This window comes from Chiloscyllium plagiosum, unplaced genomic scaffold (genome assembly GCF_037043375.1).
Source record: "Chiloscyllium plagiosum isolate Xiang-an unplaced genomic scaffold, Cpla_swu_hap1 HiC_scaffold_45, whole genome shotgun sequence".
Classification (NCBI taxonomy): Eukaryota; Metazoa; Chordata; class Chondrichthyes; order Orectolobiformes; family Hemiscylliidae; genus Chiloscyllium; species Chiloscyllium plagiosum.
Window position 1 is genome coordinate 4,421,361 of NW_028270183.1, and position 17,874 is coordinate 4,439,234.

Below are 17,874 nucleotides of genomic sequence, written 5' to 3' on the forward strand. Positions count from 1 at the left end.
TATGTTTCTCTAAGATCCCCCCCATTCTTCTAAATTCTAATAAATATAATCCCAGTCTACTCAGTCTCTCCTCATAAACCAACCTCCTCAACTCCAGACTCAACCTAGTGTACCTCCTCCTCTGCACCCGTTCTAGTATCAGTACATCCTTTCTCAAGTAAGGAAGCCAAAACTGCATGCAATTCTCCAGGTATGGCCTCACCGGCACTCTATGCAACTGCAATATAGCCGGTCTGTTTTTAAACTCAATCCCTTCAGCAATGAAGGACAAAATTCCATTTGCCTTCTTAATTACTTGTCGCACCTGCAGACCAACCTTCTGTGATTCATGAACAAAGACACTCTCTGCACAGCAGCACACTGCAATTTCTTACCATTCAAGTAACAGTCCTTTTCACTGTTATTCATACTGAAATGAATGACTTCTCACTTATTAACATTGTACTCCATCTGCCAGACCTTTGCCCACTCACTTAAACCACCTAAGTCCCTTTGCGACATTTCACAGTCCTCTGCACACTTTGCTCGATCACTTATCTTTGTGTCATCTGCAAACATTACATGTGGTCCCCAACTTCAATTTAGCTCTGTAAATTGTGAATAATTGTGGTCCCAACACTGATTCCTGAGGCATACCACTAGTCACTGACTGCCAACCAAAATAGCACTCATTTATTTCCACTCTTTGCTTCCTGTTGATTAACTAATCCTATATCCATGATAATACATTGCCCATAGTGCCTTGCATCTTTATCTTATGGAGCAGACTTTTGTGTGGCACATTGTCAAATGCCTTTTGGAAATCTAGATACACCACATCCAATGGATTCCCATTGTCCATCATGTTCATAATGTCTTCACAGAATTCCAAAAGATTAGTTAAGCATGACCTGCCCTTCATGAACCCATGCTGCATCTGCCCAACAGGACAATTTCTATCTAGATGCCTTGCTATTTCTTCCTCAATAATAGATTCAAGTATTTTCCCCACTACTGAGGTTAAGCTAACCGGTCTATAATTCCCCGTCTTTTGTCTACCTCCCTTTTTAAACAGTGATGTCATGTTTGCTGTTTTCCAATCTGCTAGAACTGCCCCAGAGTCCAGTGAATTTTGGAAAATTACCACAAATGCATTTGCTATTTCTCCCACCAACTCTTTTAGCATCCCGGGATGCATTCCATCAGGGTCAGGAGACTTGTCTACCCATAGCTCCATTAGCTTGCCCAACACTACATATTTGGTGATAATGATTATTTCCAGTTCCTCACCTACCTTTGTCTCTTTGTCAATTACTGGCATGTTATTCTTGTCCTCCACTGTGAAAACCAACACAAAATACTTATTCAATGCCTTGGCCATTTCCTCATATCCCATTACTAAATGCCCCTTCTCATCTTCTGAAGGAGTGATGTTTACTTTAACTACTATTTTTTATATACATTTATAAAACATGTTTGCTATCTGTCGTTATATTCTGAGACATGGATTAGAATGATCATCAACCAGGTTTCTTTAATACTGTAAATACAAAAATATTGATTTCTTGTAAAAGAAAACTTACTCCATGATGACTGAAAACTGATTAATACACAGAATTTGTAGTATGCATTAGTTTTACCCTTTGAAATAATGCATGGTTAACTCAGTTATAGGTCTTCTAGGCATACTGGTTTTTTACTTTTTAGATTTTGAGATCATTGTTGAGAGCTTGAATTTAATAAAATTGAAAATGCCCAGACATATCGTATTTACCGTTGCCTCTCCATTTTTTAATGGTCCTGAATTGGACAAAGTCAGTATGGATTTACAAAAGGAAGATTATGCTTGAAAAATCTACTGGAAGTTTTTGAAGATATAACTAGTAGGGTTACAATGGGATTCAGTGAATATGGTTTACTTTGACTTTCAGAAGGCATTTGATAAGGATCTACCTATGAGATTAGCATGTAAAACTAAAACACATGGGACTGGTGGTAGTGTATTGTTATGCATAGAGAACTGTCTGGCAAACAGGTTACAAAAAGTAGTAAATAGGCTGGCCATTTTCTGAGTAGCAGCCAGTGACCAGTGAGGATTAATGCTTGGACTACTATGACCAAAGCATTATGCTTGGACAATATACATTAATGCGTTAGATGAGGGAACTAAATGTAAAGTATCTCTAAGTTTTCAAATGACACAAAGCTGGGAGGGTGAACAGTGAGGAGTATGGAAGGATGTCTCGTGATTTGGACAAGTTGAGTGAGTGGGCAAATGCATGGTGGATGAAGTATAATCTAGATAAATGTGAGGTTATCCACTTTGGTAGCAAATACAGGGAGCAGATTATTACCTGAATAATAACAGAGTGGGAAGTGGGGAAAGGCAATGAGACCTGGGTGTCCTTGTACACCAACTGAAGAAATTATATAGTTAAAAATCACACAACACCAGGTTATAGTCCAACAGGTTTAATTGGGAACACTAGCTTTCAGAGTGCTGTTCCTTCATCAGGTGGTTGTTAAGTCATGAAATTATATATGCAGGTGCTGCAGCTGGTGAAGAAAGTAAATGGCACGTTAGCTTTCTTAGTGAGAGGATTTGAGTACCAGAGCAGTGATGTCTTGGTTCAATTACACAGTGTGTTAGTGAGACCACACCTGGAGTATTGTGTACAGTTTAGGTCCCCTTATCTCTGGGGAAGGATGTTCTGCCTATGAAGTGATTGCAATGAAGGTTTACCAGATTGATTCCTGGGATGGTGGGACTGATGTATGAATCGGTTAGGATTATATTCACAGGAATTTAGAAGAGGTAGAATCTCATAGAAACCCATATAATTCTACCAGGACTAGAAAGGGTAAATTCAGGAAGGATGTTCTAATGGTCATGCAGTCCAGAACAAGAGGTCACAATTTGAGGGACAGGACTGACATGAGGAGAAATTTCTTCACCCAGAAAGTGGTGAGCCTGTGGAATTCTTTGCTACAGAAAGTGATGGACATAAAAGCATTGAATGTTTTTGTGAAGGAGATAAATATTGTTCTTAGGGCTAAAGGAATCAATGGTATGGAGAGGAAGTGGGAACAGGATACATTGTTGGATGATCAGCCATGATTATATTGAATGGTTTAGCATGCTTGAAGGACCAAATGACCTACTCAGGTTCCTATATTCTATGTTTCTATGAATTATTGAACATTGACAGTAATATAAAACGTTATCCATAAATTAGTCCCAATCACCTCAGTGGGACTGATAACGAAAGTAACATTCACACCATATAAGTGCCAGGCAATGGTCTTTTCCAGCAAGAGAGAATTTAACCATCCTTCCTTGATATTCAATGGTGTTATCATTACTGAATCCACATTATTAACATCCTGTGACTTACCATGAACAGAAATTGAACTGGACTATCATATTAATACCATGGCTATAACAGCAGGTCAGTGACTGGAAATTCTGAGGTGAATAACTTAGGTCATTTTTTAAAATTCACAGAATGTGGGCATTACTGGTCAAGACAGCATTTATTGTCCATACAACAGTTAACAGTCAACCAAATTGCTGTAACTCTATGTCAGGTGTACACCAGACCAGGTAAAGATGGCAGTTTCCTTCCCTAAAGTGAATCAGAAAGTTTTTACAACAATCGGCAATGGTTTCATGGTCATAGATACACACTTCATTCCAGATCTTTATTGAATGTCAAATCCATAATCAGCCATTTGAACCCAGGTTCCCAGAGCACTACCTGAGTCTCTGGATTAATAGTGTACTGTACCAGTATCCCTACAGGCCCTTCAGCCCAGAAAGTCCACACCAACCCTTTGAAGATCAACTCATCCAGATTCCCCCTATATTTACCCCTGCCTAACCTACACATCCCTGAACACTATGGGCAATTTAGCACAGCCAATTCACCAAAGCTTTAGATTGTGGGAGGAAAGTCATGTAGATACAGGGAGAATGTACAAACTCCACACAGGCAGTCACCCAAGGCTGGAATTGAACCCAGGTCCCTGGCACTTTAAGACAGCAGTACTAACCACTGAACCACCATGCCGCACGATGGTAGGTAGTAGCAGTAAGCCATCGCCTCCCCTCCTGAATCTCCGAATGCCTGTCCAGCGTCTTTAAAGCACAAGTTAGGAGTGTAATGGAATATTCTGTACCTCTATGATAAGGGTGGCTCCTTCAATGCTAAAAAACTCAATGCCTTATAGGACAAAACAGCCCCATCTGCAACCTTAAACATTCATTCCCTCCACTAATGACGAACAAATAGCAGTGTGTACCATTTACAAAACACACTGCAGTTATTCACCAAGGCTTCTATGACAGCATCTTCCATATCCATGACCTCTATCACACAGGAGGAAAAGGACAATGGATATCTGGGAGCACTTGCAAGATCCCCTCCAAACCACATACTATCCTGACTTGGAACTATATTGCCATTCATTCACTTTTGCTGGATTAAAATCCTATCTCCCATAGACATTATGTAAAAAAGGCTCACCACATTCCTCTCAAGGCCTTGTCAGTGGTCTGCACTCCAAAAATAAATTTTAAAAAAATTAGGCTTGTTTAGTGGGTGGCACGGTGGCACAGTGGTTAGCACTGCTGCCTCACAGCGCCAGAGACCCGGGTTCAATTCCCGCCTCAGGTGACTGACTGTGTGGAGTCTGCATGTTCTCCCTGTGTCTGCGTGGGTTTCCTGTGGTGCTCCGGTTTCCTCCCACAGTCCAAAGATGTGCAGGTTAGGTGAATTGACCATGCTAGAATTGCCTGTAGTGTTAGGTAAGGGGTAAATGTAGGGGTATGGGTGGGTTGTGCTTCGGTGGGTCGGTGTGGACTTGTTGGGCCGAAGGGCCTGTTTCCACACTGTAATCTAATCTTATCTGAACCTCTGTATTCCATAGGTCCTAGGGTAGCATGTGGTGTGTCTATGTGTTGAAATTCATTCAAACATTCAAACTTTTGCTAAGTGTAATCTGACAGTTAATTAATTACTTTGCTACACTGTCAGATTAAAAAAATACTTGTTACATGATGTATTGAAATTCATTCATCCCAGCTTGGGAAGATACACACTGTTCATTGGAGTGACTTAATCATGTGCAATTAGAATATAATGCCATTCCAATCTCTCTGGAAGGGAGCACTGTGATAAGTCGAGACATTACAATAGTGACCACATTTCAAAAGTACTTAATTGGCTGTACTTTGCGATGTTGTGAAGTCGTGAAATGCTCTACAGTCCTTAGTGCTTAAAACACCCACATTAAAATGGGCAGTTTGCTTATATTGGCAAAAAACTCATAACCATTATCCATTCACATTAACATCAATTTCAAAATTGTCAATTTAAGTGCTTCGTTTATTTCAGGCAGAAACAGCTGTGCTGACTCACCAGTGCTATCTCATTAAGGTTCTCATTTTCATTAAGTCCACCTCCATATCCAGTTATTTCTTATAGCTTCTGCCCTTTGAAACGCTACTGCATGTGTTTCAGCGTGTTGTTTTTACCCAATTGCATCACGAGTCATTGCTGGAAAGGCCATAGCTTTTCTTCCACAGAGTCATTCCAATTTTTCTTTCCTCCAATGTTCATTAGTTTTCCTGCAATGTGAGAAGAATGATAATGCAATCTAACAAACACTATTATATCTGAATAGTTTATTCTTTCAGTCTTTCTCATACAATGTAACAAGCTGACTGTAATTGTCTGATTTCCTGTCTACTCTACAACAGGAATAGACTACGCCTGAATATAAATATGGAAATACTGTTTTTGTTGCAAATTTGAAATTTCCACATTTTTATGACATCATGTAGTAGGAAAACCAGCTACACACAAAGATGCCCAAAATAAGCAGTGCAAACTGTTTTAAGCATCAGTATTTCTTTCTTCAACGACTACAGGGCTATAAAAGGATTTTAATGCTTATAAAATGATTTTTATTATGACCAAATGAGTCAGCTTCATGAATGATAATAATAATAGACAGTTTGTAATCTATTTAAATAAATGTATTCGTCAGGATTGTTATCTGAACAGCTTAAAATATCTAGCCTTTCGTCTCAAGCCAAACATGTGTATATGTTTGTAGTTACCATCCCTCAAATTCCACAGTCTGAACTGTCACAGCAAGTCTTTTCTGAATTCAGGAGATATAATGCATCTTAATTCTTTTCTGATTGCTTGTTTCAATACTAACTATTCAGCTAGTCTTTTGTATACCCTCTTAAGAATTCTTTGCAGTCAAGCTGTACCTGGTGGCTTATCATAAGTGTTGTTTTCAGTATTATTGATTATAAGCCATAATCCTGTAATTGGAGTTTTTCCCTGTAAAACTATTGACTGCCCTCGTAATCATGATAACTCTAGGTGAATGTCTCAAACACTTTGAATTATTATGTTTAACCCAATCCAATCAAGTCCATCTCCATGTCCTACTTGGCCAGAGAAATAATATGATCAAGCAAATGGCAAAAGCTAGTTTAGCAATCAGAGAAGAAAAAAATGTCATGAGTCAGAGAGAAGATGTTCACGATAGCTTTTACTCTTGTTGCACATATTGATTTTTCATGATTACTGTAAAATCAGATGAATGTGTCACATTGATGTAAAAGTTAAGCTTCTGTTTTCTCCTCAATTTTTCACCCCTACACTTTTAAAGGTACAGCTACAAAGGAACACGTGACCATCTTCCCATTCAAATTGATAGTTTTGGAAAAATGTTTTTTGTTGATGCTTTGTATCTTTTACTTATTCGTACAATTTGCAAGAAATAGCATTCAAACAGGAAAACCAATATTTATACTGCATCATTGGTTGACAAGTGGACTTTGATTTGTAAAGGTGAATAGAATGGAATAGAACAGAATAGTTTATCCTTTATTGTCACTTATTTTCAAATACAGAAGTACAGCAGTACAGTGAAAGGTTTACAATGTTGCCTCTTACGGAACCATTTTAGGTGCAAATCTTTGATACACAAAAAAGAATAAAAGAAAGTTGCATTACCTTATAGTGATTCATAGTATAAGCTAGAAATAAGTCATAGTTAAAAGGATAAACATTACAGTCAGATAAAAAAATTACAGATAAACATTACATTGCAGTAGCTCAGTGCAGAGGCTTCCATATGTGTCTGACTGGCTTCTGTAGCCACTGACTGCCCACACCAGACCCCAGCCCAACAACCGTCCATGCTCTGCTCCAAGCCTCTGGCCCACTCTGCTCCGGCTCCCAGCTGTTCCAAACTGCTCCAGGCCTCCTGCCCAATCTGCCCTGGCTCTCAGCCACTCCATGTTGCTTCAAGCCTCTAGCCCACTTTGTTCTGGCTTTCAGCCGATCCACGTTGCTCTATGCCTCCAGGCCGCTCTGCTCTGGCTCTCAGTCACTCTTAGCATTGATAAATTGAAACTTTTTGTTAAGAAAGATTCCTCTTCTAAAATATCTTCGCATAAAAGGCAGGAAACACAACAGAGGTTATCTTAATACTTTCTTTAATATTGCATTTATGTCTGAGTCACAGATTCAGGATGTGTTCATCAAAGTGAGAAAAGGCTTAAATGTGAAGCGTATTTTGAAGAAAGAAATGTTTTAAAAATGATAATAGTTTCTTTTGTGTGCTTTCAAAACCCACCCAAAACAAAATCAAATCCATTTGTTGTACTAGCCTTGTTGAAGAGGAGGAGGATTTTTAAAATTAAAGTTGTTACATTTTTGAAATAGAATTAGTCAAAATCAGAGAAAGTCCAAGTCAATCATTCTTATTCTGAAATGACAATTTTATAGGAAAGCTGTGGAGCATTTTCCAAGTCTGATAAATTGCAAGACAAATTCAGAAGTTCATCATTGAGAATAGGATGAAACGTGAAATGAAATAGGACATTTGGCCCATCCAGTCTGCCTTTTCCACAATTCACATGCAATCTGTTGTGAATCTGGGGAATTCACTGAAAGATTTGTGCTTATAAATAGAATCAAAAAAGTTAACATGGAGAACTGTTTTCATTTAAACAATTATAATTCAACAATTGGAATTTAGAGAGACATCTGCAAAAGATGTCATATCAAGAAGTACATCTTTGCAGTGAGAGATGAATACCTAGAATAGGCTTCCAGATACTGTAGTGAGTACACATATGGTAGTGGAGAGGCTGTCGCTGGTGTTATTTCAAAGGAAGTTGATGCTGCGATAACATCACACACTTTTACAGAGGAATGAACTAATGGAAAGAATTACATTTCTCACCAGCAATTTTACGATAAGTACTCTTCCTGATTGCTTTAATTTTCTGATAAGAGAACATTCAACATTTCATCTACTCTACTTGAGGATAAATCAGTCCTAATGCTAGAGCATTCATCATATCTCTCTGAACTAGCATCACCACATCCTGGGATGACTGGGACTTCCCTGACAAAATTTTCAATAGTACAACTTAATGCACGTATTTGTCTCTATGGTACGCTGCATGGTGCTTTGTGCCAAAGATTGCACTTCAATTGGAGTACTCATGAATCTGTGTTTATGACTGACCCCAAATAACAAATAAGGACTGTTCTGATCTGTCACCAAGAAGGAGACTGATGTCTCAAATCACTGGATTGCAAAAATCACACAATGGCTTTTGAAACAAAAACAGAAATTGCTGGAAAAATTCAGCAGGTTTGGCAGCATCTGTGGAGAGAAAGCAGAGTGAATGTTTCAGGTCCAGTGACCCTTCCTCAGAACTCTTTTCTTTTGAATATTTCTTCTTGTTATTAGATACACTTTAAAACCTTGTTGCCTGATTAATGTTAGCAATCTGAAGAGTCACCTGTTATTAAAATCCTTTTATAGAATGAAAGAATCTTATTCATGGCACTTTACCTAAATTTCCATCAGAAACTGCACCGTGCCACATTGAAACTGATATTTCAACACAGCAACATGATCTGCCAAAGTATCATTTATTTGGCTAATGTGACACAAATGAAACTCAAGTGTTCAAAATGGCTGGAGTTTCCTATAGCAACTTCCAGATAGTCCAGCCACTCAGTGGACCATACTATCACCTGGGAGATAGGTTTGATTGTTGAAGGTTAGCAGGGGATTCAATCATCACAAACTGATCCTAATAGAGTTCTCACTTAGGTCGGGAGGGTCCCTGGCACCATTACATAGTATTCATAATTACAGGAAATTTAGTCCAACAGATCTATACCAATCTTTGTGCTCTACACAAACCTTCTTCAACCTCTTTTATCTAACTTAATTCACATATAGAGTCATACAGTCATAGAGATGTACAGCATGGAAGCAGACCTTTTGGTCTAACTCATGCATGCTGACCAGATATCTGAAATTAACCTAGTCCCATTTGGTAGCATTTGGTCCATGTCCCTCTGAAACCCTTCCTATTCATGCACCCATCCAGATGCCTTTTATATTTTGTAATTTTATCAGCCACCACCACTTTTTTTGACAATTCACTCCATACGTGCTCTATCCATTGCATGAAAATGTCGACCCTTTGGTACCTTTTAAATCTTTCACCACTCACCTTAAACTTATGCCTTCTAGTTTTGGACACCCTATCCTGAGGAAAAGAACTTCACTAGTCACCCTATCCATGTCCCTCATGATTTTATAAATTTGCATAAGGTCACCCCTCTAGCCTCCGATGCTCCAGGGAAAATAGCCCCAGCCTATTTAGCCTCTCCCTAAAGCTCAAACTCTCCAATCACTGCAATATCCTTGTAAATCTTTTTTGAACCCTTTCAAGTTTCACAACATCATTCCTATAGCAGAAATTGAGCACAGTATTCCAAACTGGCTTAACCAATGTCCTATACCACTGCAACATGACCTCCCAACTCCTATACTCAATGCACTGACCAATAAAAGCAAGTGTACCAAAAGCCTTCTTCACTATCCTGTCTACCTGCGACTGCACTTTCAAGGAACTATGATCCTGCACTCCAAGGTCTCTTTGTTTCAGAACACTCCACAGGATCTTACAATTAAGTGTATAAGACCTGCCCCTATTTGCCCTACGACAACATAGCATCTCACATTTATCTAGATTAAACTCCATCTGGTACTCCTTGGCTTTTTGGCCCATCTAATCAAAGTCCTGTTTACTCAGGTAACCTTTTCTGTTGTCCACTACACCACCTATTTTGGTGTCATCTGCAACCTTACTAACAATATTTCCTATATTCACATCCAAACCATTTATATAAATGACCCAGCATTGATCCTTGTAACACACCGCTCATCACATGCCTCCAGTTCAAAAAGCACCATCCTCTGTTTCCTATCTTCAAGCCACTTTTGTATCCAAATGGCTAGTTTTTCCTGTATTCCACATGATCTAACATTGTTAACTATTCTCCCATGCAGAACATTGTCGAACACTTTATTGAAGTCCACATAAATTATGTCCACTGCTCTGCCTTCATCAATCCTCTTCATCACATCTTCAAAAAACTCAATCAAGTTAGTGAGACATGATTTCACATGCACAAAACCACATTGACTTTACCTAATCAGTCCTTACCTTTCCAAATACCTATAAATTCTATCTCTCAGAATCCCCTCCAACAACTTATCCATCACTGATGTCAGGCTCACCGGTCTATAGTTCCCTGTTTCTTCTTACCACCTTTCTTAAATAAAGTCACCATGTTAGCCAACAACCCATCTTTTGGTACCTCACCTGTGGCTAACTTAATGAACAAACTGAGAGTGCTTAATTTAGTTTGTGACTTTTTAAAACAATTAACACATCCACAAAGGGTGTGGAAATCTTGTGGAAAAGGAAAATTCATTTGGACACTCCTTCCTCTGTTTTAGCCTGGTTGTGAAACGCTAACTGTAGAATCTCCCAGACCCCTCACTACAACTTCAATGCCACCATAGGTTGTAGATTAAACTACAAATTTGCTGAAAATATGTCACACAACTTCATATATTTACCTCCTGATACACTGGATGATCTTTCCAAATAATGTCTCTTGAAGACAAAGTGTTTTTAGCTTATGTTCAACTTATTTGAGCATGAAGACTTACAATGCAGATAATGAGCATATTAAAGAAAATAGAAGCATTACCTTTATAACCTCAGCACTATAACTGCATTATTTAATCAAGCAGCACAGAACCAGCCATCACTGACTCCTCTACCTCACAGAAGACTGGATTTATATTCATGTAGATTTGCTCTAAAAATACAGATGAAAAATACAGACAATTCATAATGTGGAATTAGAAGATTAAAAATTCCAAAATGGCTTGTTTGTAAGAAATGTTTCAAACTGTTAGGCACATTATGAGCAACCGCCATTCAAGAATTCTTTAGATATTACCCCCGATAAGCTACATTGCCATCACATGGTACTTGATAAAATGTAGTAGAGGATTTACTACATAATGTTCTGCATCCTATTTGTCCTACTTCAAGCTGGAGATGTATAAACATAAAGAAAACAAAAGTTAAACCTTTCAATATTCTGGTTTGAAGCTGGCAAGCCTAAAAGAAAGCCTTATAATCCTTTGTATTGCGGAACTCCTCTCTTGTAAACACATAGTAGCCAACTGGTCAGTGTTGGGGCAACCATCAAAACTTAGTTTACTGTGTTTCAAATACCAAGGCTTAATAATTGATGTATAGAGGAAGGCCAAAAGTGGTGATGTTGATGCCACTTCTGCATTGGAATCTTCAGTCATGAGAGGATGACCAGGAGATGATGAAATCACTCATAGCTTGGACTTACTTGAGTAACATTTTTTGATTTGATTTGATTTATTATTGTCACATGTCCCAAGATGCAGTGAAAAGTATTGTTTTGTGTGCTAACCAGACAAATCATGATTTACGTAAGTACATCTGGGTAATAGAACAGAATGCAAAATATAGTGTTACAGCTACAGAGAAGGTGCAGACAAAGATTCACCTTAATATCTGAGTGGTCCGTTCATAAGTCTGATAACAGGACGGAAGAAATTGTCCTTTAATCTGTTGGTATGCATTTTCACAACTTTTGTAGCTTTTGTCTGATAGAAGAAGGTGGAAGAGAATATGACCGGGGTGGGAGGAGTCTTTGATTATGTTGGCAGCTAGGACCAAAAGCTGATGATGCAGAAGAATCTGCCATTCTTCAAACTTGTATGGCCAGTGATTATAATTGAACTCAGCATTAACAGTTAATTTATGATCTTAAAGGATTGACATCAATCCTGAATCAGAATCTTCAGTTATGAGAGGACAAACAGAAGATGAAGAAATAATTCATAGCTTGGACTTACTCAAATAACATAGAGTCAATAATAGATACTTGTATAACATATCAATAAACATATGCTTCCCACATGCTGGTGGCTGGTGTTCATGGAAAATGATCAGTAGGAGCCTACGGTAATTTTCCTTGTTTGTTCAAGGGCATTGGAGCTATTAATAGCACACACTGTGGTCACAGCAAAGAAATTGCCTACCTTAGCATAAACTGGAGATCTAACCTAGGTCTCTCACCTGTTCTTTATGCTCAATTTCACACACGTCGTTGTCAATACAAGTGAACTATCAGAGGAACAATCAATTTGTCATTAGGAACAATCCAGACTGATTTCATTTCTCAAAGACATTCAAGTGTAATAGGTAAAGTGGGAAATGGCACGGGGCAGGGTGACACTAGGCACATGGACACACAAGATGGCTACTGTGCCATCAGTTGGCCACTTGACACACAAGATTGCCACCGGACCACAATATGGAGAGAGAGAGAGACAGCAGAGCAAACACAAATGCTGTCTGCGGCCAACAGAATGCACTCACAACCTAGTTGATTAGTTTAAGGTGGGCGGGGGGGTGGGGGGAGAGAATACACATGAGTAGCGTAGACTGCTCGCTGAAGTGTCTGGGTCCAACCAACACCTTTGATAGAAATGTTAACTGTTTGATATGGACCAAATACAAAGTGATAATAGCCAGGGCTGCAATCATCATCCCTTTCAAGAAGAGCGATTAGTGCCCATTATTATAGCAATGGACTTTCCCGCAGACATTGAAACTGACAATGTCTGCACTGAAACTGACAATGACCACACTGAAATTAACAAAAGGATGCGCTGGAACTGACAATGACTGCACGATACTGCAATGTTTACAATAAACAAACTTTGCTGAAGAGACAATAACCTCATCACTGGCCTATTATATCACAAAATGTATAAACGTATCTTGACATGTGCTTTAGGTTGAGAAAACACTCACAGCTGATCACTGTTATTAGTGTCTTTCTCTCCCCAGAGCTCTGGTATTTCCTTGTACAATAAACTCTGTCATTGAACCCCGACTCTGATTCCAAGGCTAGTGATTTCCCCCCACAAAATAGGAATATGAAAATATGAAATAAACTGGATAAAAGAAATAATGCAGCAGACACCACTGACATTTCAGAAACTCAGTTGGAAACAAGATACTAAGTAGATTACTTAGTAACTAAAATTTTACTTATTGATCCAAAAGCATGGTTTACATTTTAATTAAAAACAGAGGCATCAGTGAGACATCAGTGAGTTAGACATACTTGCATCTTGAAAGCTGCTCTATCCTTGGGGAAATTTATGAGAAGTGGTATTGGAGATCATTCTCCACTCAGTCATCACCTAATTTCAATTTGCGCCTGACACTCTAGTGTGTTCCTACTCACAGGTTGAGAAACAAGTGTTTGAAAGTGTTCGTCAATAGGACTTAATTGCAATTAATTTGGGGAGAAAATAAATGTTGCAAAGAGGACATGAGGAAGCTAACATTATCACAAGTATCAATCTGTGGTTCCTTAACCAAGTGTACAACGTCCTTCTACATTAAACTTTGTCTTTCGATCTGGGTATTCCTTAGACTTTTTCATTAATTAAGTCACAAATGATTTATTGATAACCTTGAGAGCAATGATAGCAAAGATGTCAATGACACAATAGTCATTGTACATCAAGGAGATGGAATGCTTTGGCAGTTATTGTGAATGCTATTACCATAAAACACAATGCCTAGTGGTACATGTTTTATAGGACAGGAGACTATTTAAAATTACCATGGTGAAGTGGTCTGTCACCACACTTTCAAGAGCATCCTGAAATCCTGCCTCATAAATCATGCTTTCAGCTTTTCAGCACCTCTTCTGATTCTGACCTCCTTTCCTTTGGTTCTCTGAGAAACTATAGATGTGCCATTTTACAAAAAGCAATTTCAAAACTTCAAAAGCAAAATGGAAAAAAAATTCTTATTGCATTATCTTTATAAAGAGTATTTATGTGATGTGGACATCATAAGTTAGCCCAATGTTTGTTGTTCATTCCTAACCACTTGAAAAAGTGGCGATGAGTCATGTTTTTGAAATACTGGTCATGTACTATAAGGAAATCTATAGTGTTGTTAGGAAGGGAGTTCCAGATTTACACATACACACACACACACACATTGTGCTGCCTTGAAGGGGAAGGGGAAGGTAATTGTGTTCCCATTTAACTTTTGTCCTTGTCCTTCTAAATGTTGAAGGAGGTTTGTCAAGATACCACAGCACATTAAGTAGATGATGCACAACAATGCCACTGTTTTTCCTGTCGAAATGGCAAGTGTATATTGTGATAATCATTTTGAAGGTAGTCATTTCTTCTCTCCTTAAGATTTAGTGACTATAGGTGGAGAATGAGAATAGATGAATAAATATGGGAGTTTTTTCTTACCATCAAGTGTCAGTGATCATTTCTGAGCTTTAGGCATGATTATGAATAGCCTATTAATCTTTGGAATAATCTTTACCAATATCCGTATATAATTACTTTCCAGCAACAGTCATGGACTAGTAAACACAAGCCACAACATTCGTTAATTTCCCCTCTCTAGATAAGCATCATTGTGAGCTAATGTATTGACCCTACTATCCCTACATCTAAGACCAGTTAGCTCAAAGCATGAGATCTTTCTACTCTGCATGGGTCAGTTCTACATTGCGACATGTAGGTCCATAACTACTACTTAAATAAAAAACTTTAAAAAATCAAAGTCTAAACTATATTGAAGAAGCAATTGTATGGTTTGTTGAATGGATTAGAAGTGTTCACTAAATGGAAAATAAACCTTTTATTCCTTAGCATTCCAACCACATTATTCATCTGAACATTTGAAGGGGGCTAGTAATCTGATAGATTTTTGTGAAAATGTGTGGGAGGATTAGGACAAAATGATTAGTATGATTGTCATTGCCATGAGTGTATCCAAATGTCAGAAGCAGAAATCAATTTACTGTTTGGTGATTAGCAGAGGATGAAATATGTAGCAAGAAATAAAATGGTTTCAGTGAACTAAAATTTATCACTATCAAAGTTTTTATCTGTACATGATGCTGCAGAACAGGAGGTGGCCAGTTTTCACATAGCTCAAAGAAAATTTGAAAAATGTTTCATAATTTTGAAAAATCTTGATGAAGGATTCTTACAATAAGAACATTATGCAAAAGTTACGCAAATACATGTTTTGCATCTTTGCATTACTATGTTGACTAATTTTCATTAAATCCAATGCACTTTTCAAGTTTCTTGTCTCTAAGTAAAATGCTGTATTGCATAGAGCCATCTATCACACTTAGCTACTGCAGACTATTACAGAAACATAAATGACAAAGGACTAATACATTTATCATTTTCACTGTGCAGCCCAGCACCTACTGATGTGCACAAGTAACAATTCAGGCGGCAGACTGGATTTTCTGTGATTTGCTTTATTCGTTTGATTGTGGATCATTTAAATCCATTCTTTTTAAGGCATAATGTGGCTTGTCATTACCCCACTGCCAATTATCAAAACAATATCTAAATAACCCTGGTAAAAGTCGAATTCTTCCTTGTTCACATTATTTCATACCACACACACATTGGATCAATCATGAACAAACTTACAAATGAGTCGAATTGGAAGGTTGAGTGCACACTGGGTGTACAAATATTTACATATGATCACAATACTTCAGTCTGCACAACATTAGAATCCATAAAGTTAATTTCTAGGTCACAGTCATCCTAATCAGATAAGTGGAGATTTTGAATTAGTTAAAACTGTACATTCAGGCTTATGGCATTAATTCTAAGCTACCAAATATGCTCAGAACAGAACTTGTGGGGACAATAGTTGAACAAATCTTATTCAATTGTTTAGTGCTCAGTCATCTGACACAGATTTTTTATCTCCTCTTGTCCTGAATACTTACTTCTTACAGAACAATTGGAAGAATTAGATAACGACTACTGCGACAGAATAATACATTGTGATAGAGAAAGTAATTTCAGATGTACTAACCCCGAGTTTGTATAATCTCTTAAGTAACTTAATCCTTGAAGTCCAAGTACTGTATAAATTTCACAAAACTATGCGTCCAACTCCCTACAAGAGCAATATATCCTTCCTTAGGTTTAATATACATTTTGGTACATGAGAACAATAAGAACATAAGAAGAAGAGCAGGAGTAGGCAATTCAGCCCCTTGACCCGATCACCCTAACACTAACCCTAATGGCTGATCTTATCTCATTTTCTTGCCACTCTCCATAACCCTTTAGCCATTACTAATTAAAAATCTATCTGTTTATTCCTTAAATTTACTCAACGTCACAACATTCACCACAATCTGGGGTAGTGAATTCCACAGATTTACTTTGCTTTGAGAGAAGTCATTTCTCCTCATCCCCATTTTACATCTGCTACCCCTTATCCTAAACCTATGACTTCTCGTTTCCCACGAGGAAATGTCTAATTTATCAATCCCCTTTAGTATCTTTTCACCGCTTCTCATTCTAAACTCCAGTGAGTATAGACCTAAATCTCTGCTCAATCTTTCTGCATAAGATAAACACCTCATCTCTGGAGTCAATCTCCTGAACCTCCTCTGTACTGCCTCCAAAACAACTACAATCCTCCTCAAATAAAGGGAGCAAAATTGTACATAACATAACCAATACCAATTAACCTGTTCTCTCCCATTATTCCTCCTACTCTGGTCTATCTGTTTCCTTTAGCTATATGCCATCCACATCTCATACATTTTAACGAAATAATTCCAGTGTCTCCTTACCTTTAAATTGTGGAGGTGACACTTGCCAGATAATTTAGCTCTAGCTGATCTAAGGATATTACAGGGTGGGGAGAAAAAGATTACTTTTCAATAAAAATATTCTGTTAGTAATATATGGAATAACTATCAAGCATTCCAGAGGTAACATGATATGTTCCTCTCATATCTTGTGTTCTAATTCTCCTTGAAAGCATCTTGAGATTTTTATGTTAAAGGCTATGTGTGTGTGTGTGTGTGAGTGTGTGTGTATATATAGGCAGGCAGGCAGTGTGTAGGAGAGGTCAGATATGTACAGTAGGCCTCTCGGGTCTAAAGGACGTTTTCCTCATATTTCTTATTTCCTGATTTTATGGATGTCCCAAAACATTTCTGTAATCAGCTCTGATTGTTTGCATAATGCAAATTGTTCACTATAATGCTAAATGAAAGCAGCATGTTCCTCAAGAGTAAATGGAAAAGTACTTTTGGATTAGCTCAGTACTATACTTCTCTTGAATCAAACAGAGAGTTTTCAATCATCGAGATGCTTACAGTCAGTATTTCAAAGGGAGATAAAACAGAATGGCGCAGGAAAACCTAAGAACACTTGGAGAATTGGAAAAAGGCGGATAGATATTGATGGACACACAGAGCAACAATCCAAAACAAATCTGTGGTCAAATTAAAGGAAGCCAAGGGAGTACAGGCAGTTAAAATGAAGCTCAACAGAAGCCTTGTTATCTGTAAAATCTTTCATTTAAGCTTAATCTCCAGCAGGTTG

The 17,874-nt window shown here is 38.0% G+C and overlaps 1 long non-coding RNA gene across 2 annotated transcripts in view; it reads right to left on the reverse strand.

The window, feature by feature from the left end:
* LOC122552292 (uncharacterized) overlaps nucleotides 1-17,874 on the reverse strand; it is an 88,629-nt gene that overhangs the window by 20,365 nt on the left and 50,390 nt on the right. For both annotated transcript variants that reach the window (XR_006312347.2, XR_015754435.1), the window contains exon 2: nucleotides 5,400-5,608. This is a non-coding gene — a long non-coding RNA (uncharacterized LOC122552292). The remainder of the gene's footprint in view (nucleotides 1-5,399; nucleotides 5,609-17,874) is intronic.